This window comes from Cupressus sempervirens, chromosome 10 (assembly GCF_028749045.1).
Source record: "Cupressus sempervirens isolate cs-2001-9-10 chromosome 10, ASM2874904v1, whole genome shotgun sequence".
NCBI lineage: Eukaryota > Viridiplantae > Streptophyta > Pinopsida > Cupressales > Cupressaceae > Cupressus > Cupressus sempervirens.
The window spans coordinates 892,550,305-892,560,119 of NC_143127.1; positions in this window are offsets into that span (position 1 = coordinate 892,550,305).

Consider the following 9,815-nt stretch of genomic DNA (forward strand, 5'->3'; position numbering starts at 1 on the left):
CGAGCTCTTTGTCTACATAGGACAAACGCAACAGACATTTATCACAACGACTGTACACCTAAACACACACTAATAAACACATTTAGTATATATCCATTCAATAAAACCAAATACTCCCAATGTCCATTATTGATATACATGTGCAAAGAAATTCGGTGAGTATATGAAGACAACATATATTTCTTATATAATGTCACCGTGTGCAGATATGTCTTCATATAAAAACACTCTCAAAGATTCAATATGCATTCATATCTTGATAAAGAAAGACTGAGGATGAGCATTTCACGTCATCAATCATACTTCCAAATGCACAAATCCAAAAACAACAAAGCCGGCCATAAACAATTGTATTTATCATCACCTTTATTTTAATAGCAGTTTATCCATAATCTTAAGTCATCCAAACATGTTGTGTGGGTATTTTAATGAATGGTCAGTACACCAAACTTACAGGGTTTCTTGTCACAGTATGTTTGCAGCAGAACTTAGAAATACCATCTTTGTTTCAAACGAGTTTTGTTAATATTTACATAAATAGAGCACAATTTGGCAACGCAAGTTTTGTAGAAAAGATAAATTACAAGAAGAATGGATCTATATTGGTATTCACAAAGGAATTTTTGCTGCCCATGTCGAACAGAGCCGCCCATGATTTCTATGGTTACTTGGGTAATGTTCAATTCTTTATATTCTGATTGCTGAATTCCCTTTTCACAGTCTTTTCAACACTGAATGCATGAATAAACTTAGGTTTCATAATCAACATTATAAGAATATATTCTGTCAAACTTTACTCAATTCTTCATATAAATCTTAGCTGCCTGAAGCTTGGAATCTGCCAAGTTGATAAGATTACTGACCAACCAATTTTATTTTTGTTTCAGGGGAAGAAAATGATTATGGAATCCTCCTTGTTAATTAATAGTCTAAATCAATTGAGCAGGAGGTTAATTCAAAGTTGCTTCAACTATTTTGGAATGTTCTATTGCCATACAAGGTTGCAAAGGAAGAGAGAATTTGATTGTTTTGGCTGTGTTCTTCATATCTAATGTACATGGAACATGGAGATACATGTACTTTTAAGTTTTTAGTTCTTCTAACTTTAAAGATTCAAATCTAATATTTGAATCTGATGTCATTTAGGGTAGTCAACTACTAAGCAACGAGCCTTTTTGCAGGGTTTGTTCATAAACGACTCTACATATTTATCTTGCAATCTTTTTCTTACAGTTATGAATTTGTGTGGACTGAGATTCAGAGTGTTTTCTTAATTGGTAATCTCTTTACTACTGTTAATTTAGTTTGAAGTAGTTTGTATATATTGTTACAACTATACTATAATGAACACTTTGAGGAAAGATTTGTGTGCATTTTATGAAATCGGGAGAGCAGGTGAATATTTTGAAGCTGAATTGACTGATAGATTTAAAAACACAGTAAAAGAAGCAAAGCTACGAAGCAAAAAGAAGCAAACGACTTACCTGGGGCAATGTAGCCAACTGATCAAAATTTCCATAAGAAAACTAAAAGGTATTTTCACTTTAGAAATTAAAATAAGAGTATGTTATTGAAAAAGGTGATATTACAAGAAGAACATTACAAAACACATATCCATTTCAAAAGGATATATGTTACTAATGGATATCCATTTTGCTTTCTTATTAATAAAGTAAATTTAAATTTGGTCTCACCGATATCAAAAAGTAAAAGACGATTCTTGCATATTTGGCAAGTTAGATTTTTGAAAAAAAAACCATTGCCACCTTTTGACCCCTTGTGATTTTGCACATACACACTAAGGATATGAATGTTAGGATGCAATTAAACTATTCTAAGAGAGAATCAATTATCACTCTATTAGGGCTATGGATGTTAAAAAAATTGATCCAAACTGTCATGTGTTGAAGGAATGAAACCACATGCACACACTATGAGACTTCAATGCTAAAATACATGTGTTGAATTTAATGCTAATAGTTATTGTAAGTTTTTTATACTTAAAGAATACCTTTTTTAGGGGGATGCCTTGAATAGTTTTCTTTGTTTGGTGGATATTTTTTTATACCTTATACTCATGGTCTGTATTTTCTCTATTAAAAACATTATTTCACTTATTCTTTTAGTTCCCCTACAGAATTTTACCTCTAGCATCCTTCCCTTTCCCCTTGTTCATTTTCCATTTTCTCATTTTTTGTTATTTTCAAAGTTCCAACCCCATGCTTTCATTGTTTCATTTTTGAACAAAAGATCCATAATGTATGACATTTGAAATCTCCTCTTTGCTCTTTCCCTTATCACTTTTAGCCTTTTTATTTCATTGTTCTATTTTTAAAACAACATATCATTAATGCAAAATCTATGATTAATATCTCATTCTTATTACTTTTGCTTTATTTGTCACTAATTAAACATTTAGAGTAGTATGCCCCCTTTAACAAAAATAGAACATGGTTACTCACATGCTTGTCCCAAGTCCTACCTAAGTTGTCTTCTTTTGATTGGATGTTGTAGATACCACTTTTTATTGATGAAAGTTGAACACGCGATATCTAAAAATAAACTCCAATGGCTCAATTTTTCTATTTACCTATAACGTACACCTTGGCATCCGTGCAATGCACAATATCAATAGTAATTGATGATTAAGGATTCATTCATCCTTGTTTATAGAAACTATCTCCTAATTAGACATAAATTTATATTATTTCAAGTGTGACATGTTAGGAATATATATTTATTATCATGTTTTTAAAGTCAAACATTTTGTTATTTATTTATTATCTTCAAAGACATGTGGCTATTATTTTTATTTTCAGTGGCAAATTTCCACACCACTTCACAATCTTACGAACCACCTCTTCAAGATGTTGCATTGGCTAACTTCTTTCCTCAAATGCATAATCAAAATAACCTCAAACACTCTTCATCCGACAAATATTGCATCTCATAAAATTCAACATTCCAATTTCTACAAACCTCTCTACTTCTAGTAGTCACCACTATTTTGCGTGGATTATTACCTCTACCTTAGAAAAGAAATCAGAAATTCATACAAAAACAATTGCCACTAGAAAAATAATTGATCAAAACATCATGCTGCTATCATAGAATAGAATTAGAAACTTAGAATTTTATTCATTCATTTCTCAATGTCAACGCACATTACAATTGTCCTTTTATAATTGCTTGGATTGCTTCATATCCATGCACCTATTGCTAACAACTATTACTATTACTTTATTACATGCAAGTTGAGTTACAATTCTAAGTAACCCCTATGATAACTACCATAAATAATGGTGGAATTATATGCACTATTAAAAATAATATTCATGGAATCAATTGAAGTTTTGCATGAACGAGTCTCTTTATTTGTAGGCAAACTAAAATGCATTAAAAAAATTCTAATCTCTAACTACAACTATGACTAATATAAACTAATAGATAAAGCAATGATCAGTTAGTTAGATAGTGCGCATGCAAAGAAATTATGATTTCCATCATTCCTCCTTAATTTCTTCAACTCCAATTACTCCCATATTTTCTCATAGATATTCAAAGCTTTCCTTATGCAATTCTTTAGTGAAGATATCAGTGAATTGCTCTTCAGATTTGTAGTAATCAAGATGAACTTCTCCATTGTTCACCAACTCTCTAATGAAATGAAATCTCACATTAATGTGATTGCTTATTTTGCGAAAAACATGATTCTTCAAAAGTGTGATTGTTGATTTATTATCACAAAAATTTTGTGTTGACTCCTCTTGTTCTTGTAGTAGATCCTTCAAAATTATTCTCATCCAAGTTGCTTGACATGCTGCTGATGTGACTACTACATATTCTGCTTCAGCTAATGAAATTGTTACTATCCGTTGCTTCTTTGATTCCCATGATATTATACCTATACTAGAATGAAATATATATCCAGAAGTGCTCCTTCTATCATCAATATTACTTGCAAAATCACTATCAAAATAACCAATCAAAGAAAAATTATTAGTTTTAGAATATAAAGTTCCATATTCTTTTGTCCCTTCGACATATCTTAGTATCCTTTTTCCAACTTGCCAATGTGAGTCTTTTGGTTACTCCATGAATCTTGATATCAAACTAACACCATACACAATGTCAAGCCTTGTAACTATGAGATACATCAAACTCCCAACAATTTTCTTGAATAAAGTTGAATTATCATGTGGCCCAAAGTCATTTTTGCTAAGCTTTGTTACTATTAAAATTAGTGTTGGTGTTGGATTACAATTTAGCATATTGAATCTTCTTAACACATCTTTGGCATACTTTGTTTGACAAATGAAAACCCGTTTATCATATTGAATAACTTCAATAACCAAAAGATATCTCATCAAACCCAAATTAGTCATTTCAAATTCTTTCATTATTGATTTCTGAAACATGTTTACAGACGAATCTCTAGTGAAAATCAAATCATCAACATATAAGCATACAATCAAAATATGACCTTCTTTGTTGATCTTTGTGTATAAGGTAGGTTCACTAAGAGTCCTGCAAAAGCCATTGTTTATCATATATGAATTAGTTCTACTATACCAAGCCCTAGGAGCTTGCTTTGAACCATAGAGAGCCTTTTTCAATTTGCATACTTTATTTTCATGCCCATATACCTTATAATATGGTGGTTATTGAATATAAACTTCTTCCTCAAGAAAACCATTCAAAAAATCTGATTTCACATCCATTTGAAAAACTTTCCAATCATTTTGTGTAGCTATAGCTAAAACCATTCTAACCATATCAAGTCTAGCAACTGGAGAAAATGTTTCATTATAATCTACACCATATTGTTGTAAAAAACCCTTTGCTACCAATCTAGTTTTATACCTTTCAACTTCACCTTGTGCATTACATTTGGTTTTAAAAAACCATTTAACTCCAGTACAATCCTTACCTTTAGGTAGATCTACAAGCTTCCATGTATCATTCCTTTGAAAGGATTCATTTTCTTCATCCATGGCTTTGATCCAATGTTCCTCCTTAACTGCTTCTTCAAAACATAATGGATCACAAGAGAAGAATGAAAAATTTGAACCAAAATCCAAACTCTCTTCTTCTTGATCATAAATATCTTTCAAACTTCTCATCTTTTTACCTTTTCTTGTTGAATGTGTATTACTTACACTTGGAGTGTGCTGATTTTCATGATTTGATGGTTGACCTTGTCCATGATTTCTTTGTGCAGTTCTTGGTCCTATTTGATTTGGCTGAACCACTTTATCTTCATGCTCTTCTTCATTAGTTATTGGTACTCCAATTGTGATTACCTTATCAATGTTTCCATCCCATGCTTCTTCGTCCTTAAATATGACATCCCTACTTTTAATGATCTTCTTTGAAATAGGGATATATAATTTGTAAGCTATTGGATCCTCACTATAACCAATGAAAATACATTTTTCACTCTTATAATCTAATTTTCTTCTTAAATCAGCTGAAACCAAAACATATGCGACACTACCAAATATTCTAAAATAAGATACATAATATTTCATACCACTTCATGCATCTTGTGGGATCTATCTTTCACACTCTTTGTAAGACTTCTATTTAGGATATATATCACACATGCAGTAGCTTCAACCCAAAATTCATTAGATAAATTCTTTACCTTTAACATACTCATTGCCATTTCCATTATGGTTCTATTTTCCCTCTCTGCTATACCATTCTACTGTGGTGTGTATCTGGTTTTAAACTATTTCTTGATCCCATGATATCTATAAAAATCCAAGAATTCATTAGAATTGTATTCACCACCTCTATTGGATCTGAGTACCTTGCTGAATAATCCTCTTTTCTTTTCAACTAGTGATTTGAACTCCTTAAAACTATTAAAATTCTCACATTTATCCTTTAGAAAATATATCCAAGTTTTTCTACTAAAATCATCAATAAATGTCAAAAAAATATAAAATTCCTCCCAAAGATGAGGTTTGCATTAGACCACATATATCGATATGAATCAACTCCAGAAGATCTCTTGCTCTAATCAAACTTCCTACAAGAAAAAATTCTCTATGTTTCTTTTCCATTATACAAGTTTCACAAGAATTAGAAGGCATCGTAATAGGAGGAAAACCTTTTACCATATTCTTGTATTGCAATAAACTCAAGCCATCAAAATGAAGGTCTCCATACCTCAAATGCGACAATCATGTCTAATCTAGGGCTTCTGCCTAGAAGTTAGGTTCTGTCATTCCTTGAATACAATGGATCAGAAAAGGATACATCATGTTCTTTCTCATCTCAACTTTAGCAATCAAACTGTCTCTAGAATTTCCATCCAAGATTGTGCATGTATTATCCTTAGAAATAACTTTATACCCCTTTTAACCTAATTGACCAATACTCATAAGATTATGTGTTAGTGCAGGAACATAATACACATCTTTTCTTCATTTTTAGCTAATACATTAATAATAACTTTTCCCATTACATGCACCATGCTATCATTTCCTAATTTTATTTTAGATTTGACAAAAGTATCCAAATTAAAAAATAATTATCTATTTTTTGTCATGTGGTTACTACAACTACTATCTAAAATCCGTACATCCTTAGAAATTTCTTGTGCCACATTGCATGTTATAAATAAACTACCTAAATTATTCTTAGACACATCTGGATAATTTTCACCATGACTCTCTAGATCTGCTTGTTTCTTCTTGCATTCATAAGCCAAATGACCATACCTCTTACAATAATAAAACTGGATATAAGATTTATCAAACTTTGATGATTGTTCATTTCTACCATGTCTTCTATTATTGAACCTTTGATTAGGCTAATTTGTCCTTCCTCCTTGATTTTTGTTTAGTTGTTCAGTTCTACCTCTTCCTCTTCCTCTGAAATTTGATCTTCTTCTTCCTCTTGATGAAATTTGAGCTTTAAAAGCATTCAAGTAGAAGATGAATTTTTATTTCTATTAACTATAGACTCATGAGATAACAAGGAACCCATTAGTTCATCCACAGATTTGTGATAGATCTTTTTATTTTTCAATAGTAGCTACAATTGAATCAAACTTACTAGGTAAACTTCTAAGCACCTTTTCAACCACTTTTTTTCAGTAATATCTTCCCCTTGGGTTCTCAATTTGTTAATAATATTTATTACTTTATTAAAGAAATTATTTACATTATCAGATACATTCATATTAAGATTTTCAAACTTTCTCCTTAATATTTGTAATCTTGCTACCTTCACCTTTGTTGTAGCTTGATAAGAAATTTGTAAGGCGTCCCATTCTTGTTTGATTTGGTTGCTTGAGAAACTCTTAAAAATAATAAATCATCCATTGATTGTTGAATGAAAAATAATTCCTTTGAATGCTTCTTCTCCTTATCCTTCAATGAATCTTCCTCTTGTTGTGACAATGCCTAGTATGTTGCATGATCCTTTGGTTCTACAAAACCCTTTTCAACTAAATCCCAAAGATCTTGAGAACAAAATTAATTTCTCATCTTTATGGAACAAACATCATAATTCTTGCCATTAAATATCAGAATTTGAGGCTGTGATGTATTGTTCATCATTGCCATGTCTTCAAACTCAATTCTCCAACTTTAGCTTCACTTAATTCTCTAACTTTAGCTTCAACTTTCTCCTTAAATGCAACTTGCTAAAAAATTTCAAAAGGCTGGCTCTAATACCACTTTGTTCGAAAAGAAATCAGAAATTCATACAAAAACAATTGCTACTACAAAAATAATTCATCAAAGCATCATGCCACTACCCCATAATAGAATTAGAAATTTAGAATTTTATTTGTTCATTTTTCAATGTCAACTCACATTACAATTGTCCTTCTATAATTGGTCAGATTACTTCATATCCATGCACGTATTGCTAACACCTACTTATTATTAATTTATTACATGCAAGCTGAATTACAATTCTAAGTAACTCCTATGATAACTACCATAAATAACGGTGGAATTATATGCACTATGAAAACTTTTCATGTAATTAATTGAAGTCTTCCATGGACGTCTCTCCTTATTTCTAGGCAAAATAAAATGCATTCAAAAATTTCTAATCCCTAACTATGACTATGACCGATATGACCAATATAAACTGATAGATAAAGCAGTGATCAACTAGTTAGACAGTGCGCATGCAAAGAAATTATATTTTCCATCAAAGTCTAGCTAGCAAATCATCTTCTCCACTGGCCCTCCATACATCATCTAGTACAACTAGACACCTTTTCCCTTCCAACCTTTCATGAATCAACTCAATATCCCTCTATTGAGTTACTCTCTATTCACATCCCTAATTTGGCCATGTAAACCTAAGTGGAAGGCCACGCCACATTGTAACTTGGAAATAAAATATGACTAAGAAACTGAAAGTCACATAGATTTCTCATACCTCTACTTTATGCAGTTATAAGAATGCTGAAGAAGATGGGTCTTGCCCATGCCCCCCATCCCAACCACTAAAATAACTGGAAAAGATGGACCATCCAATAATCTGACCATGTCGTCAACTTTGGATCATTTCCCACCGAGTGTAGATCTATGGGCTCAAGACTAGTTCTCTTCTGCTCCGCACTTTGTGATGTACTAGGAATTGTTTCATCTGTAGAAGAAACTTGTTGCAATAGCTTCGACTTCCTTCCATCTTCAATAATAGAGCTAATATGACGCTGGATGTCCTTAATTCTCTGCCTCGTTCTATAGTGAAAAATCCATTTCTTACAACTCAACCCATAAGATTGAATTTTACTCACATACTTATATTCTACAATACAATATTCCTCACAGGTATCCTCTTCAACCAAAGAAATAACATGAGTTTTCTGCAGCCAATTTTAGATATGCTCTCTATTGAAACTTTTGAGCAACATCTTTCATAAAATCCCTCAAATATATGAGTTGGGCACTTAACCATTCGAATTCTTCTTTGAAATTCTATACCATGTTTGCCTCCTCCGTTAGTCTGGTAACGGTCATCTCAAGGACCATCAAGCTTTTCTTAGAAGAGCTTCTCCAATTATAGAGACCATCTTACAAAATTGGGATTGAACACTTGCAACTTTCTATGCAGAGAACAAAGACTTCAAGAAAAATAGAGTTACTAAATAGACCCAAAGCACAAAAAGAAAATTAGAAGCAGAACAATAAAAGAAGAAAAAGATTGCTAATAACAGAAGATAATAAATATATATTTTCAAAAAACTTAAGGATGCATCATTTTTTTATAAACTCTATTTCCTAATTAGACATAAATCTATACTATTTCAAGTGTGACATGTTATAAACATATATTTATTATCTTATTTTCTAAAATTTCTCATGAAAAAGATTGCATATAAGAGAAGAAAAGAAGACCAATAGCTAGTTAACAGAAAAATAAATTGAAATGATATGAAATCTCAAAGGATTACAAGATTTAAGAAAACCAAAATGGATCCAATATCCAAAGATAAAAACATTTATTTATTTATTTTTTAAATCTTAAAAACTACAAAGTTGTTCAAGATCAAGAAATATCAATCTCAAAATGGCATATCATAGTTCATTAAATGATATAACACAAAAACCATTCGAAAAGTAACTTTTTCTAATATTTTCTACAAACATTTGATAAAAATTCTATTTGGCCAAGCAATTAGCAAAGTCTTTCCATTCTCTAAGAATCTACCTAAAAACAATAGAATCAATTAAGGACAAAATCATAATTTTACAAATATAATTTTGTCAAAAATTTAATGATGTTGTTTCATGCTATATTCTCGAGACTTAAATTGAATTAATAGCATCTATAATAAG